At 40.3% G+C, this 17,183-nt stretch overlaps 1 pseudogene; it reads right to left on the reverse strand.

Annotated features, from left to right (window-relative positions):
• Positions 1-6,282: 6,282 nt before the first annotated feature.
• Positions 6,283-9,453, reverse strand: LOC102404759 (annotated as a pseudogene).
• Between the last annotated feature and the right edge of the window lie 7,730 nt (positions 9,454-17,183).

Raw genomic sequence — 17,183 nt, forward strand, 5'->3', positions numbered from 1 at the left:
ACCAACAAAGATATTTTCCTATCTAGCTATGATACCACCACCATCATCAGGAAATTCACATTAATAGATTACTAACATCGAATCCTCAGGTCCCATTCAAGTTTCATCAGTTGTCCCCAATGGGTCTATTATGGCAAAAGGATCCAGTTCAGACCTGTATGGTGCTTTTAGTTGTCATGTCTCCTCCATTTCCTTCATTGTGGAAGAGTTCCTTGGTCTTTCATTGACTTTTAAGATCTCGGCACTTCTTAAAATTTTATTTTTAATTGGAGGATAACTGCTTTACAATATTGTGTTGGTTTCTGCCATACAACAACATCAATTAGCCATAAGTATACATATACTCCCTCCCTCTTGAACCTCGCTTCCACTCCCCCGATCCCACCCTTCTAGGTCGTCACAGAGCACCAGGTTGAGCTGTGTTATACAGCAACTTCCCACTAGCTATCTGTTTTACATATAAGACTTAGGAATTTTTTAAAACTCTGAGCTGGTTGAAGAATGTCCCCCAATTTGGGTTTGCCTGATGTTTGCTCATGATTAGATTCAGATTACACATCTTTGTGAGGCCTATGACAGAAGTGACACTGTACACTTCATTCTGTCAGGTGGAGTGTGATTTCAGTGCATCCTGTTACTGGTGATGTTCGTTCTGATCGCTTGACTAAAGTGATATGTGCCAGGCTTCTTCACTGTGAAATTATTCTTTGTAATTAATTTTTTGTGGAGAAGTCCTTTGAGACTGTGCAAATCTTCCATTTCTCATCAAACTTTCAATTTATTCATCTGTTTATTTATATCAGTGTAGACTTATGTCTTCCTATTTTATTCAGTGGGTTATAATCTATTACGATCATTGCTTACTTTGACGCCCAAGTTATCCTTGATCTGACCACTGGGGACCTCTTCAAGAAGGCTTTTGTGTCCCTTCGATGTGTCCTCATCATTCTTTGTGCACTTCCTTATTTTCTGGTACAAGACAGTCCAGGTTCATCTTATACTTTCATTTATCCAGTCCTGAAACCAGCCATTGTTCTGAGACATGGTTCTCTTTTGTGGAAAATGGTATTTGGAAGCCAAATCTGGGCACTAGGTATAGATAATGCCATTGTTGTGTTGCTGCTCCCTGACTCTCTAGAAGCTTCTTTTACACACTTTTATTCACATGCTTACACACACACAATACTCACAGATTTTATATCTCTATCTCTATCTATCTGGCCATGAGTTCACTCTGCTATATTCGAACCAACACCATAAAATTCATTCTGGCTTTCTCCCTTCCCATATTTGTAACAATTTATGATAATGAGGAAACTTTCTATTATTCTGAACACATTTTCTCATTTTATCAATCACCCTTATGCAATTGATGGAGAGGGAAATGGCAACCCACTCCAGTGTTCTTGCCTGGAGAATCCCAGGGATGGGGGAGCCTGGTGGGCTGCCTTCTATGGGGTCACACAGAGTCGGACACGACTGAAGTGACTTAGCAGTATGCAATTGAACTGGGAGGTTTCTTTTTCATTTTTAATAATAACTACCATTTATTGACTGCTTATCATGTGCCAAGCACTGTCATATTGCTTGACAGCCAAAATTTTATTTACTTCTCACAAGTATACCTTGTGAGACAAGCATGATATCCCCATTTTAGAGAGGAAACTGAGGCATAGAAAGGGTAATTTGCTCAAGGTACAATAGCTAATTAAAATTAAGCCTGCCTGATTCAAACAAAGATCTAGATGACCTCCTAAGCACCATGCTATGCTAAGTCGCTTCAGTGGTGTCTGACTTTTTGCAACCCTACAGATTGTAGCCCACCAGACCTCTGCCCATGGGGATTCTCCAGGAAATAATATTGGAGTGGGTTGCCTGGAATCCTCCAGGGGATCTTCCCGACCTAGGGATGGAACCTGAGTCTCTCATGTTTCCTGCATTGGCAGACAGGTTCTTTACCACTAGTGCCACCTGGGCAGCCCCCTAAACACTGTACTATTCTCTTTTTTTTTTTTTTTGCCTTTTTTTTCTTTCACTGTGGTAACACTTAACATGAGATCTGTCCTCTCAACATATTTTTAAGGTTACAGTAGACTATTGGTCTAATGGTCATACTATTCAGGTATGACCTACATCAAATCCCTTACAATTATACAGTGGAAGTAACAAATGGATTCATGGGAGTAGATCTGATAGAGTGGCTGAAGAACTATGGACAGAGGTTCATGACATTGTACAGGAGGCAGTGATCAAGACCATCCACAAGAAAAAGAAATGCAAAAAGGCAAAATAGTTGTCTAAGGAGGCCTTACAAATAGCTGAGAAAAGAAGTGAAAGGCAAAAGAGAAAAGGAAAGATATACCCATCTGAATGCAGAGTTCCAAAGAAGAGCAAGGAAAGATAAGAAAACCTTTCTCAGTGATCAATGCAAACAAATAAAGGAAAACAATAGAATGGGAATGACTAGGGATCTCTTCAAGAAAATTAGAGATACCAAAGGAACATTTCATACAAAGATGGGCACAATAAAGGACAGAAACGATATGGACCTAACAGAAGCAGAAGACATTAAGAAGTGGCAAGAATACACAGAAGAACTATACAAAAAAGATCTTAATCTCAGATAGTCATGATTGTATGATCATTCATCTAGAGCCAGATATCCTGGAGTGTGAAGTCAAGTGGGCCTTAGGAAGCATCACTACAAACAGCTAGTGGAGGTGATGGTATTCCAGTTGAGCTATTTCAAATCCTAAAAGATGATGCTGTGAAAGTGCTGCACTCAATAAACCAAAAAATTTGAAAAACTCATCAGTGGCCACAGGACTGGAAAAGGTCAGTTTCCATTCCAATCCCAAAGAAAGGCAATGCCAAAGAATGTTCACACCACCACACAATTGCATTCATCTCACATGCTCACAAAGTAATGCTCAAAATTCTCCAAGTGAGGCTTTAAAAGTATGTGAACCGAGACCTTCCAGATGTTCAAGCTGGATTTAGAAAAGGCAGAGGAACCAAAGATCATACTGCCAACATCCATTGGATCATAAAGCAAGAGAGTTCTGGAAAAACATCTACTTTTCCTTTATTGACTATGGCAAAGCCTTTGACTGTGTGGATCACAACAAACTGTAGAAAATTCTTAAAGAGATGGGAATACCAGACTACCTTACCTGCCTCCTGAGAAATCTGTATGCAGGTCAAGAAGCAACAGTTAGACCGGACATGAAACAACGGACTGGTTCCAAATTGGGAAAGGAGTACGTCAAGACTGTATGTTGTCACCCTGCTTATTTAACTTATATGCAGAGTACATCATGTGATATGCCAGACTGGATGAAGTACAAGCTGGAATCAAGATTGCTGGGGGAAATATCAATAACCTCAGATATGCAGATGACACCACCCTTATGGCAGAAAGCGAAGAGGAACTAAAGAGCCTCTTGAGGAAAGTAAAAGAGGAGAGTGAAAAACCTGGCCTAAAATTCAACATTCAAAAAACTAAGATCATGGCATCCAACCTCATCACTTCATAGCAAATAGATGGTAAAAGAATGGGAACAGTGAGAAACTTTATCTTGGGGGCTCCGAAAACACTGCAGATGGTGACTGCAGCCATGAAATTAAAAGATGCTTGCTCCTTGGAAGAAAGGCTATGACAAACCTAGACAGCATATTAAAAAGCAGAGACATTACTTTGCCAACAAACGCCCATCTTGTCAAAGCCATGGTTTTTCCAGTAGTCATGTATGAATGTGAGAGTTAGTCTATAAAGAAAGCTGAATGCTGAAGAATTACTGCTTTTGAACTGCGGTGTTGGAAAAGACTCTTGAGAGTCCCCTGGACTGCAAGGAGGTCCAACTAGTCAATCCTAAAGGAAATCAGTCCTGAATATTGATTGGGAGGACTGATACTGAAGCTGAAGCTCCAATACTTTGGCCATGGGAAGAGCTGACTCACTGGAAAAGACCCTGATGCTGGGAAAGACTGAAGGCAGGAGGAAAAGGGGATGACAGAGGATGAGGTGGTTGGATGGCATCACCAACTTGATGGTCATGAGTTTGAGCAAGTTCTGGGAGTTGGTGACGGACAGAGAAGCCTGACGTGCTGCAGTCCATGGTGTCTCAAAGAGTCAGACACAACTGAATTACTGAACTGAACTGACAGTAGACTATAAGCACAAAGTTATACAGCAGATCCCTAGAACTTACTCATCTTACGTGAGTGTATGTGCCATGTGTGCTCAGTTGCTTCAGTTGCATATGACTCTTTGTAATCCCATGGAATGTAGCCCCAGGCTTCTCTGTCCATAGATTTTCCAGGCAAGAATATCGGAGTAGGTTGCCATGCCCTCCTCCAGGGGATCTTCCCAACCCAGTCATCGAACCTGTGTCTCCCACATCTCCTGTATTGCAGAAGGATTCTTTACCCACTGAGCCACCTGGGAAGCCCACTTATCTTACATAACAAAAACAATATATTCTTTAAAAGCACCTCCACATTCCATACTCCCCCAAACCCCTGACTACCACCATTTTACTGTCTTTTTCCACGAAGCTGACTACTTTAGATACTCATCTAAGTAGAAACATGTGGTATTTGTCCTTCTGTGACTGGCTTATTTCACTTACCATAATGTTCTCAGGATTTATTCATGCTGTTGCATATGGCAGGTTTCATTATATTTTAAGGCTGAATAATATTCCATTGTATATGTGTGTATATGCATATGTGTTCAACATTTTCTTTATCCCTTCCTCTATCAATCAATACTTATGCCGCTTCTATACCTTGAAAGTGAGTTAGTCATTCAGTCATGTCTGACTCCTTGTGACCCCATGGACTCTAGCAGGCCAGGTTCCTCTGTCCATGGGATTTCCCAGGTGAGAATACTGGAATGAGTTGCCAGTTCCTTCTCCAAGGTATCTTCCCAATCCAGGGATTGAACCCAGGTCTCCTGCATTGCAGGCAGTGTCTTTACCATTTGTTCTATATCTTGGCTATTATAAATAATGCTGCAGTGAACATGGGAAAATAGACACCTCTTTGAGATGTCAATTTCAATTCTTTTGGATACAAAGCCAGAAGGGGCACTGCAGAATCATATGGCCCTTCTATTGATTTTTTTTTTTTGAGGGAACTCCATATTGTTTTCCATAATGACTGCACATTCCCATCAAAAGAGCACAAGGATTCCAATTTCTCTACATTCTGGCCAACACTTCTTATCTGTTGTCTTTTTGATAATAGCCATCCTAACAGAGGTGAGGTAATTTTGATTTGCAGTTCCATCATGATTAGTTGGGCTTCCCAGGTAGCTCAGCAGGGGAGTTACAGCAATGCAGGAGACCCCAGTTCCATTCCTGGGTGGAGAAGATCCCCTGGAGGAGGGCATGGCAACCCACTCCAGTATTCTTGCCTGGAGAATCCCCATGGACAGAGGAGCCTGGCAGGCTATAGTTCATGGAGTCACAAAGAGTTGGACATGACTGAGCGATCAAGCACAGCACAGCACATGATTAGTTATGTTGAACAGTTTTTCATATATTTGTATAAATTCTTTAAAAAAATGAAAAGGCAGAAAACAGACTTTATTTCAACACAGACTTTTAAAAGATGCTGTTAAAGAAAAGGACACATTATGTTACTAACGCATATGTTTTTCACGATTTCTAAGTTTTCCTTCTCCAAGGCGAGCACTCCAGCCAAGCTTTCACGGGTTGTGTTCAAAGCCCTTGGCCCATAAAAATCTGGCCTCACTCTTCTTCCCGAGGGGGCCTCTCAAGTCTTCTGAGCCAGGCAGTAAGAAGGGCTACAAGGCAGGTGACTGCTGTGGGTCTACAGGGACCCAGGCTGGCGCCCACTGGCATTTCCAGGAAGGACCCCCCATGCAGGGCTGTCCACTGTGTGCCAGCAGCACGCAGAGATGACTGAGTGAATAAGATCTCTGAAGACCAGACGTGACACCAGAAGCCGTCGTGTGTCCCCTGGAAGGAGCCAAGATAAGCCGATCATCCTCGACCTGCCAGGGCCACTCAGCCCTGGGTTTGGCGGATAATGGCAGCATCTGTACAGCGTGCCTCACCCTGGGCTGGGGCGGAGGGGGGCAGGGACCAACTCCGGCACTTCTGGTCGCCCAGCTCCAGGCTGCACAGAGCACGACCCAGTGCATGGAGGACCCTGACACTCTCAGGCCCCATTCAGAGCCCCGCAGCCGCCCTTGCTGAGCAGGCCAAGTGGTCCTGAGGCCAGGGCCAGGCTCCAAAGGATCAAGGAGGAGGTTCAGATGAGGGACTTGACCAGAGTCACCATGTGATCCACACCACATGCCATGCCCACAGGCTCCCCAGGAATAGTCACCCTCCATGGGAAGTACTGGTCTTCCACCCAGGCACCCTTGGATGTTCTTGCCTCACACAAACAGCTCTCCTCTGTTGGTCAGGGCAGCAAAATGGCTGAGTCCACAGCGAATGCAGGAAACCTGGACTCCTGGGTTGAACTCCGTCAGGCCAAAGAGAGTGGGTGGGATCATTTCTGAAAGACCAGTTTCCAGGAGGTTTGGTCCCTTCCCAAAAATTCCATAGCCAGAGACAAAAACATGTCCTTCTCGTTTAATACAGCGCAGCCTGTCCCCCCCTCCCCAAACACAGCCTGCTTCACCCACGCCACTCCTAAGAAGGGCAAGCACCGGGGGGACGTTCACCTGTCTGGAGTCGGTGACAGAGGCAAGCTACAGGTACTCAGAGTTCCCCGCCTGAAGAAGCCCGCACTGGCCAACATGACCAGACAGCAGTCCCCATAGGTATCCACCTGGACAACGTTCACTCCAGCAAGATCTCCGCCCAGCTTGGTGGGCATGCTGGTAATGTCATAGTGACCCAGACCTGTTTGCACACCTGTGACCAGGCCACAAGAATACACTTCTCCTTTATCCATGAGGAACAGACTATGGTCCTGACCACAGGCGACCTGGACTATCTGTCCATCGAAGTCCTGCTTCCTATGGACTTTGTGACTTTCACTATAATTTCGTTTTCCATCACCGTCTTCCACACTGCCTGTAAGAATTATTCCCCATGCTGAGGACTCCTTCACCATCTGTCAGGACAAGCAAGTGGGCTCTACCTCAGGAGACCTGCAGCACCTGCATCTCCTGAGGTCTGTCCAGCAGCAGTGGCACAGGTGAGGGCTCCAAAACATACTCTTATCCCCTCGTTTTATCTTTCCCGCTCCTGAGCTGAGAATCTTTGTTGAGCCTCATACCCCAAACTTTCATAATATCCTTGGTTTTAGAGGACAGTGAATCCATAACCACAGGCAGCAGATGAAATCTTTTGGTCCAGCTCCAGGCGGTAGGGCATGGCCTGGATCCTGCAGCACGGGGCTGGGGTCCGTAGCTGGGCAGCACGAAGGTGGGCACGCCCAGCGCCGGGGAGAAGCTGAAACCCTACACGAAGATTCGGTCAGCGTGAGTAACACGCTCGCCCACGTACTGGAACACGGGCGCATCCGCCTTGGCTTCCGCCGCCTCGCATCGGCTCCGCGAGCGCCCGGCAGCTGTCCATTGTCCGCGCACAGGCCGCAGCCCTTTCAGCCGGCAGCCCAGCCGAGCCCCCGCTGCGAGCGCCGCCAGCGCCACCCTCTGTTTCACGCCTTAACAGCCTGTATATATTCCTTGAAGAAATGTCTATTTAAGTCCTTTGTCTGCTTTATAGTTTGATTATTTGATTTTTTTTTTTTTTTGCTGTTGAGTTGTAGGAGTTTCTCATATATTTGGTATATTAACCCCTTACCAGATATATGGTTTGCAAATATTTTCTCCCATTCCATAGGTTGTCTTTTTTTTTTCCATAGGTTGTCTTTTGACTCTTTGCTGCAGTGAAGCTTTTTAGTTTGATGCAGTCTCATTTGTCTATTTTTGCTTTTGTTCCTTATGCTTTCGATGTCATATCCATGAAATGACTGCCAAGACCCATGTTATGAAACTTTTCCCCTATGTCTTTTTTTTTTAATTGCTGTTTCTGGTCTTACACTTAAATCTTTAATCCATTTTTAGTTGATTTTGTGTATGCTGTAAAACAAGGGTCCAATTTCATTCTTTTGCATGTCTAGTTTTCTCAACACCATTTGGGTTTTTATTTTGTTGTTTTCAATGTTTTAATTTTTATTTTTTACTGCTTTGTCTTATTTTTTGATGTTTATAAGATTTTTTCTTTTTATTTTTTCCCTTAAGTTATTACAAAATATTAGCTATATTCCCTGTGTCCTAACACCGTTTGTCAAAGAGACCATCCTTTCCTCATTGTGTACTCTTGTTGACTATAAGTATATTGATATATTGTTGGACTCTCAATTATGTTCCCTTGGTGTATATGTCTATTTTTATGCCAGTACCATACTGTTTTAATTACTGTCACTTTGTAATGTGTTTTGAAATCAAGACATATGATGCCTCCAGCTTTTCCCTTCTTTCTCAAGATTGCTTTGGCTATTCAAGATCCCTTGTGGTTCCATATGAATTTTAGGATCGTTTTATTATTTCTGTAAAAAAGTGCCATTGGGGTGTTAATAGGGATTGCATTGAATCTATAGATCACTTTGGATAGAATGGATATTTTTCTCTAAGATGGCCCTCAAGAATCCCTTCCCAGTGGTATTCATTCACTTGTGTAATCACTTCCCCTTGAATGTGAGCTCAATCTAGTTAATCACTTCTAATGATAGAATATGGCAAAAATTATGAGATGTCACTTCTAAGATTAGGTTACAAGAAAACTCTGACTTCTCTCTAATTTTCTCTCTCCTTCTTTCTCTCTCTTTCTCTTCCTCTCAGGGAACCTAACTGCCCTATAAAGAGGCCCATATTGCAAGGAGCTGAGGAAGGCTTCTAACCAACAAGCATGGAGGAACCGAGGCCCTCAGTCAACAGCCCATGAGGAACTAAATCCTGGTAACAATAACATGAATGTACCTGGAATCAGATTCTTCCTCAGTTGAAACTTCAAATGGGAGCTTTGTGAGCCTCTGAGTCAGAAGCACTCAGCTAGGCTGTGCCCAGATTCCTGACACACAAAACTGATATGATAAATGTTTGTTGGCAGTTCCCTGACAATCCAGTAGTTAAGACTTCATGCTTCCACTGCAGAGGGCACAGATTTGAACCCTGGTAGGGAAACAAAGATTCCCATATCCCTCACAGCCAAAACTAAATAACTTAAAAAATTAAAATTAAAAAATAAATGTTTGTTGTTCTAAATCACTGAGTTTGGGAGTAAATTGTTATGCAGAAATAGGTAACCAGCACAGTAACCAATTTCCGTTGTCACTCTCCTGACACTATGTCTGCTTCCCTTGCTTGGGGCCTCTCATTCTCCATTACCAGCTGCTCCCCTGCATAGATTTCCTCTTCATCCCTCTCAGGTTCTGACTCCTCACATCAGGCTGCCCCTCCATGACAATACCTGCATCCACTTGTTTAGACTCAGATCCACCCTCTGCAGGGACACGTCCTCACTCTGTTGGATCTCCAAGACCCCAGTCTGCACCCCACAACACTCCCCACCATGGATGTCCACCTTGCTCCATCTCACCTAATGGCTTTAGGACTGGATTTTTCAGGAAGGTTAGGCAAAAGGACAGTTGTTGTTTAGTCGCTCAGTCCTATCTGACTCTTTGTGACCCCATAGACTGCAGCATGACAGGTTTGCCCTTCTTTGGGAATGGAATGAAAACTGACCTTTTCCAGTGTATGTGTTTTGATTTTTAACATATATATATATATATATATATATATATAGAGTCAAGTTATCTTCCAAAAATCTTACATCAATTTATATTCTAGTCTCTCTCCTTCACCCTGTCCTTTCCTCATCTCATAGAATGCTCATTGGTTTTTTCTTTCTAGTACTGTTTCTAGGTCTCATCCCAATGAAATGTCAAATGGTTCAATTCTTAAAACCATCTGCTGGGTTTCTCTGAACTGGCATGTCTAAATAGAGAGCTTGTTATTGTTGTTTTGTTAAGTCCCTAAGTCATTTATGACTCTTTTATGATCCCATGGACTATAGCCCACCAAGCTCCTCTGTCCATGGGATTTCCCAGGCAAGAATACTGGAATGGATTGCCATTTTCTTCTCCAGGGGATCTTCCTGACCCAGGGACTGAACCTGCATCTCCTGCATTGGCAGGTGGATTCCTTAACACCAGGGAAGCACCCAAATAGAGAATATTTTCCCCTTAAAATGCAAACCCTCTTTCATGCTTACTGACAGTGATGGGCTTCAATCTTTAGTCAGTGAGCTATGATGCAGAAAACTTAAAGGAGGAAAGAGAAAGTATGTATTTATAAAGAACAGCAGTATGCTATCCAACAGTTGGTGACAAGAACATACATTTAAATTGTAGATCTACAGGAACTTTTTCAAAAAGGGTACCCTTTGTTAAGTCCTGAATTAGGACATACCAAGTCAAGGAGCCGTGTCTTCCTCAGCCCTTCTTTTAGCGTTTAGGTTGAAATTTGTGCACATATATACATTTCCTCTACCAGGAGCTCTGGCTACTCTGGTTTTATGACTCTGTCTCTTAAAGAAATTCATTTAATTAATATGTATTATTAATATAATTATTATCAATAAATAATATGATACATTGTATAATATATAGTGTTATATATATTACACACATACTTTATATATAATACATAATTATATATAATATAATACATAATTATATTATAATACATATGATATGTGATATATATGTAAAATATTATAATATATATGTGATATATAGTATATAACCTACTATGCTATATTACATGTGTAACTTAAAACATGATATATATTATATAATGACATTAAATACATTATAATTATTAATATATTATATCACAAAATATAATAATATATAACATATGTTAAAATTATATTGTATAACATATAATATACATAACATAATTATGTTAATATAAATAACATAAAATATAAAAGTTATAATCTATAATAATCTATATTGTATAATATATTTTAATTAATTACATTATAGTGTAAGTGGATAAGACTCTTGAGTCCCTTGGACTGCAAGAAGATCCAACCAGTCCATCCTAAAGAAAATCAGTCCTAAATATTGTTTGGAAGGACTGATGCTGTAACTGAAGCTCCATTACTTTGGTCACCTAATGTGAAGAACTGACTCCTTGGACAAGACCCTGATGCTGGGAAAAACTGAAGGCATGAGGAGAAGGGGAAGACAGGATGAGATGGTTGGATGGCATCACTGACTCGATGGACATGAGTTTGAGCATGCTCCAGGTGTTGGTGATGGACAGGGAAGCCTGGCGTGCTACAGTTCATGGGGTGGCAAAGAGTCAGACATGACTAAGTGATGAACTGATTGAGTGTTCATGGGGTTCTCAAGGCAAGTATTCTGAAGTGGTTTTCCATTCCCTTCTCCAGTGGAGCATGTTTTGTCAGAACTCTCCACTATGACCCATCCATCATGGGTGGCCCTACATGGCATGGCTCAATAGTTTCATTGAGTTAGACAAAGCTGTGGTCCCTGTCCAAGGGACTCTTAAAGAGTCTTCTCGGGCACCACAGTCCAAAAGCATGAGTTCTTCCACACTTAGCCAGGTGACACTAGTGGTAAAGAACCTGCCTGCTAAGGCAGGAGATGCCTGAGACAAGGGTTGGATCCCTGAGTCAGGAGAATTCCCTGGAGGAGGGTATGGCAATCCACTCCAGTATTCTTGCCTGGAGAATCCTATGGACAGAGGAGGCTGGTAGGCTACAGTCCATAGCATTGCAGAGTCAGACACAACTGAAGTGACTTAGTACGCACTCATGCACAGTATTCTTTATGGTCCAAACTCACATCCGTACATGACTCCTGGAAAAACCATAGCTTTTACTATATGGACCTTTGTCAACAAAGTGATGTCTCTGCTTTTTAATACACTGTCTAGGTTTGTCACAGTTTTTCTTCCAAGAATCAAGCATCTTTTAATTTCATGGCTGCAGTCACCATCTGCAGTGATTTTGGAGCCCAAGAAAATAAAGTCTGCCACTGTTTCCATTTTTTTCCCATCTATTTGCCATGAATTGATGGGACCAGATGTCATGATCTTCGTTTTTTGAATGTTGAGTTTTAGGCCAGATTTTTCACTCTCTTCTTTCACCTTCATCAAGAGGCTCTTTAGTTCCTCTTTCCTTTCTGCCATAAGGGTGCTGTCATCTGCATATCTGAGGTTATTTATATTACTCCCAGCAATATTGATTCCAGCCTGGCATTTCACATAATGTACTATGCATATAAGTTAAATAAGCAGGGTGAGACTATACAGCCTTGATGTACTCCTTTCCCAATTTTTAACCATTGTTCCATGTCTGGTTCTAACTGTTGCTTATAATATAATATAAGTAAGTATTCATATATATTATAATTAATTATAAACAAAATATTATATATTACATTACATCTTATATATTATATTGTATATTATCATATTGATTTCATATATCATATATAATATAAGTAATATATACTATATAACAATACATGATATATTCATATATAATTATAATAATTGTACATTATATATTACATTATATACATTAAATAATATATTGTGCTTAGTTATAATATATATATTATATTTAAAGTATAACACATAATTATAAATATTATTATATAGTATATATTATATAATAAATATAATAAAGCACTTATGAAATGCTGTTAATTCATCCCATCCTTACAGCAGTATTATGGGCTTGAAATTTCTGCCCCTACCCAACTCATGGGGAAGAAATGAACCATGTGACTTACCCAAGGACATACAGCTAGTTAGTGGCAAAACTGGGAGTGGAACTCAATTCTTCTGACTCCAGACCCTGAGATCTTTCTACACAATTGTACTAGCTCTCTGAATTCTTCTCCTTCAAAGAAGTGTTCCTAAAGACTGAGCTCCGCTTCCAAAGTGGATCCTGAATTGGTAAGAACCTCTGCCCAGCCTGGCAGACTCAATCTGGCCTGGTTTTCAGTTGTTTGGAAGTGATCTGTCCTGGGATTTACCTGCAGCTTTTTATAGAATCACTACAATACAGTTTTTTTAATGTCTTGGGTATACTAAGATTATTACTGAAAAATACAAATTAAACAGAAAGCAAAGACAGAAAAATCCAAAATGTTCATCAGTAACACCATGTTGGGGATTGGTTTTGCTGTTCAGTGGTGAACTTTGAAATAAATTAAATGTCCTTCATAGGGGACTGGTTAAATAAACTGCAGTACAAAGAAGTACTATATAGATGTTAAGAAAAGAATAAGACAAATAAATATAAGGAGTGATTTCCAAGCTATATTGTTAAATTAAAACAGATAAAGAGGGAAAAAAGTGTCAATAGTACCCTATCATTTGTGATATATTTATATATGTATAGGATAACAGAATATCTCCAGAGTGATACACAAAAATTGGAAATGATGAATGTTCCTGGGAAAGACAAATGAGTGACAAGGATGGTTTGGAGACTTCCTTTTCACTATGTCTTTATACCATTTGTTTATACCATCTGAATTTTTACCATATACCTGTATTACCTGTTAAAAATATTTTTAGTTATACAGTGCTTTACATTTTTTAAATATTTTAAATATATGACTTTATTTAATATACATGCAATTCAGGTAGTAAATCTTGTGCCTTTCTCATGGAGAACTTCAAACTGGTTTCTGCTCAACCTACTTTCCAGCTTCCCCTCTCTCCAGTCCCTGCACACTCTAGACACACCTTAGAGAAGACTGATCTACACTTCCCCTCTCTCCTGCCATCAGGGCCTCCAACTCCACTCTCACTCTCTTCTAATTAATGTAACTAGATTCTGTGTTCCATAATTACAGGGTTTGTCAGTGAAATCAATAGTTGCCTCCCTTGAGACAATGACATTTTAGCTCCCTCAATCTCCCCAGAGCCCAGCAGCTTCTCTGTGCCAACAAAACTCCCAAGACTATTAACATGTTCCTTGGCTCTCACTCATGTTCATGCATGCAAGTAAATGAGCAGATTCTCAAATCACATGATTTAATACACCCTATCCATGATTATTGTTGTTATTTAGTCACTAAGTTGTGCCCGATTCTTTTGCAACCCCATGGACTGTAGCACTCCAAGCTCCTCTGTCCGTGGGATTTCCCAGGCAAGAACAGTGGAGTGGGTTGCCATTTCCTTCTCCAGGGGATCTTCCCAACCCAGGGATCAAACCCATGTCTCCTGCTTGGCAGGCAGATTCTTTACCGCTAAGCCACCTGGGAAGACCCTATCCATGATTATTTGGAGATAAAATTACAATCAAATATGTATTTTTAAGACTTTATCAAGGTATAGTTTCAGTTCAGTTCCATTCAGTCACTAAATCATGTCCAACTCTTTGTGACCCCATTACCACAGCATGCCAGGCTTCCCTGTCCATCATCAACTCCCAGAGCTTGCTCAAACTCATGTGCATCGAGTTGGTGATGCCATCCAACCATCTCATTCTCTATCGTCCCCTTCTCCTCCTGCCTTCAATCTTTCCCAGCCTCAGGGTTTTTTCCAATGAGTCAGTTCTTTGTATCAGGTAGCCAAAGTATTGTTTACATATTACAAGGTATTGTTTACATAATACAAAATTCAGCATTGTATGCCTATGATTAAGTGATTTTTAGTAAATGTGATTTACTCAATCACATTTAGTTAATGTGATTTATGTGATTTTTAGTAAATACAAATATGTATTGTTTACATATTGCAAGGTATAGTTTACATATTACAAACCCAGCATTGTATGCCTATGGTTACATGATTTTTAGTAAATGTAAAGAGTTATATTTTTTAATAATGTTTTTCATGTATTCTTTTGATGATGACCTGAAGAACCTAACATAAGATATCCTACATCATATTAGGTTTCTGATATGACTCAATTTCTTTCTTCTTTTTTTAAAAATGTTTTATTTTTTGGCCACTTCACGTGGCCTGTGGGATCCTGGTTCCCTGCTCAAGGATCGAATCCATGTCCCCTGTATTGTAAGCATGGAGTCTTAACTACTGGACTGCCAGAGAAGTCCCTCAATTTCTTTCTTCTGACTTCAACTCCCAAATTTGTTTCCTGCCCTACTCCTTAATGAAAGAGATCTAATTCTATTGTTCCTTAAAACCAGAGCATTTCAGAGTTGGTAGGACCCTTAGAAATCAACTAGAGATGGGAAGGTTTGCCTAAAGTCATATAACAGGTAAATAACAGAGTCAGGGCTAAAATCCAGGATTCTTGCCCTTAGCCCCCAAAACTTCAAACTATGGGACAGAGCCTCTTCTCTTAAGTGTTGGTAGTGTCCTGGAAATCAATACACCAACTACCATCAATCAATTTGTCCAGCTAAATCTAAAGATCTGATGATGGAGGAAGGGCTTGGGTTGAGGATGGGCCTAGAGAACAGGTAGGAAATATAAGCTCTTCCCTTCACAATTCTTCTGGGTGAATTTCTTTCTTCTAATTTAGCATGATTAACCAAGAAAGTTTCTTTTCTGTCCAGAGAAGGACCTTATAATCTCTAGTCAAGAGTATCTATTATTATTATTACTGCATTTTCTCCAGTATATGTTAACAAAATGTGAAGGTGGTATGAAACAGTAGTAAATGAAACCAACAAAGTCACTGCTTCCTGCTTTTGTCAAAAATTACGCTAAAATTAGCCTCTATTCCCTATGGATTTGAGCCAGAGAAAGCAATTTCGCTTCTCATTTTGTTTTTCTAGCAATCAGTTTGTAACAATTAAGCTATTGGTAATAAAGCAAGAAGTATACTTTATATATTTTTATGACCAAAACACATTGTTTTCTAATTTCAATGATAGTGGCAATTGTTGTCACCATAGTAGGAGGGACCTTGCCAACAACAGTTCTGAGGTACTGAATATGGCATTCTGAACTTCAGAAGAAAACTCCAAAGTGTTCAGATTGACATGGAATCACTGTCAACTGTTTTTTCTAATTTTTATTAGAAATCATGCTTTCCCCCCATAATTCCCATCTAAGAATGTATCCTAAGAAAAAGCAGATTTTTATGTATAAAGGTATTCATCAGAATTTTTATGAGTGACATCTTAGAAATAATTAGAAGTCATTAAATAAGATATGATAATTTCATAAAAGAGAATTTTATGCATCCATTAAAGTCACATTTTCAAATATTTTGTTCATTTTTTGAAATGTTTTCCCAGGTGTGTCTTAGAGATGACTATAAGATTTTTTAAATATTTACTTATTTGGCTGCACCAGGTTTTAGTTGTGGCATGTAGAATCTAGTTTGCTGACCAGGGATCAAACCTGGGCCCCCTGCATTGGGACTGCAGAGTCCCAGCCACTGGACCACCAATGAAGTTCATAAAAGAGAATTTTATGCAGCCATTAAAGTTACATTTTCAAATATTTTGTTCATTTTGTTTCTTTACTGAGATATAATTTATATACCATAAAATTCACCGGTTTAAAGTGTTTATATTCAAAGCTTTTTAGTGTATTTACAAAACTGTGGAATGATCACTGTAACCTAATTTTAGAATATTTTTCATCCCCCCAAAGAGAAATTTGTACCTATTAGCAGTCACTCTCCATATCTCCAACCTATAAATTTATAAGAAAATACAGGACTGCCCTGGTGGCACAGTGGATAGGAATTTGCCTGCCAATGCAAGGGACACGAGTTTGATCCCTGGTCCAGGAAAAATCCACATGCTGAGGGCAACTAAAGCCCCTGTGCCACAATTACTGAGCCTGCGCTCTAGAGACCCCAAGCCACAACTAATGAGCCCCTGTGCCCCAACTACCGAAGCTGGCGCACTTAGAGCCCATGCTCCACAACAAGAGAAGCCACTGCAATGAGAAGCCCACGCACCCCAACAAAGAGTAGCCCCTGCTCACTGCATCAAGAAAAAGCCTGCACACAGCCGTGAAGACCTAGAGCAACCTAAAATAAATAAACAGCTGTTTTTAAAAAAAGAAAAATATAAATAACTCAAAAGACGACTGGACAAAGGAAAGGCAACCACAGAATAGGGGATACAAATGAATAATATACATATGAAAAAATGTTCAACTTGGTAGGTAATAAAGGAAATCAACACAAGAAACACTTTCCCCCTAATCA

Source organism: Bubalus bubalis, chromosome X, assembly GCF_019923935.1.
Source record: "Bubalus bubalis isolate 160015118507 breed Murrah chromosome X, NDDB_SH_1, whole genome shotgun sequence".
NCBI lineage: Eukaryota > Metazoa > Chordata > Mammalia > Artiodactyla > Bovidae > Bubalus > Bubalus bubalis.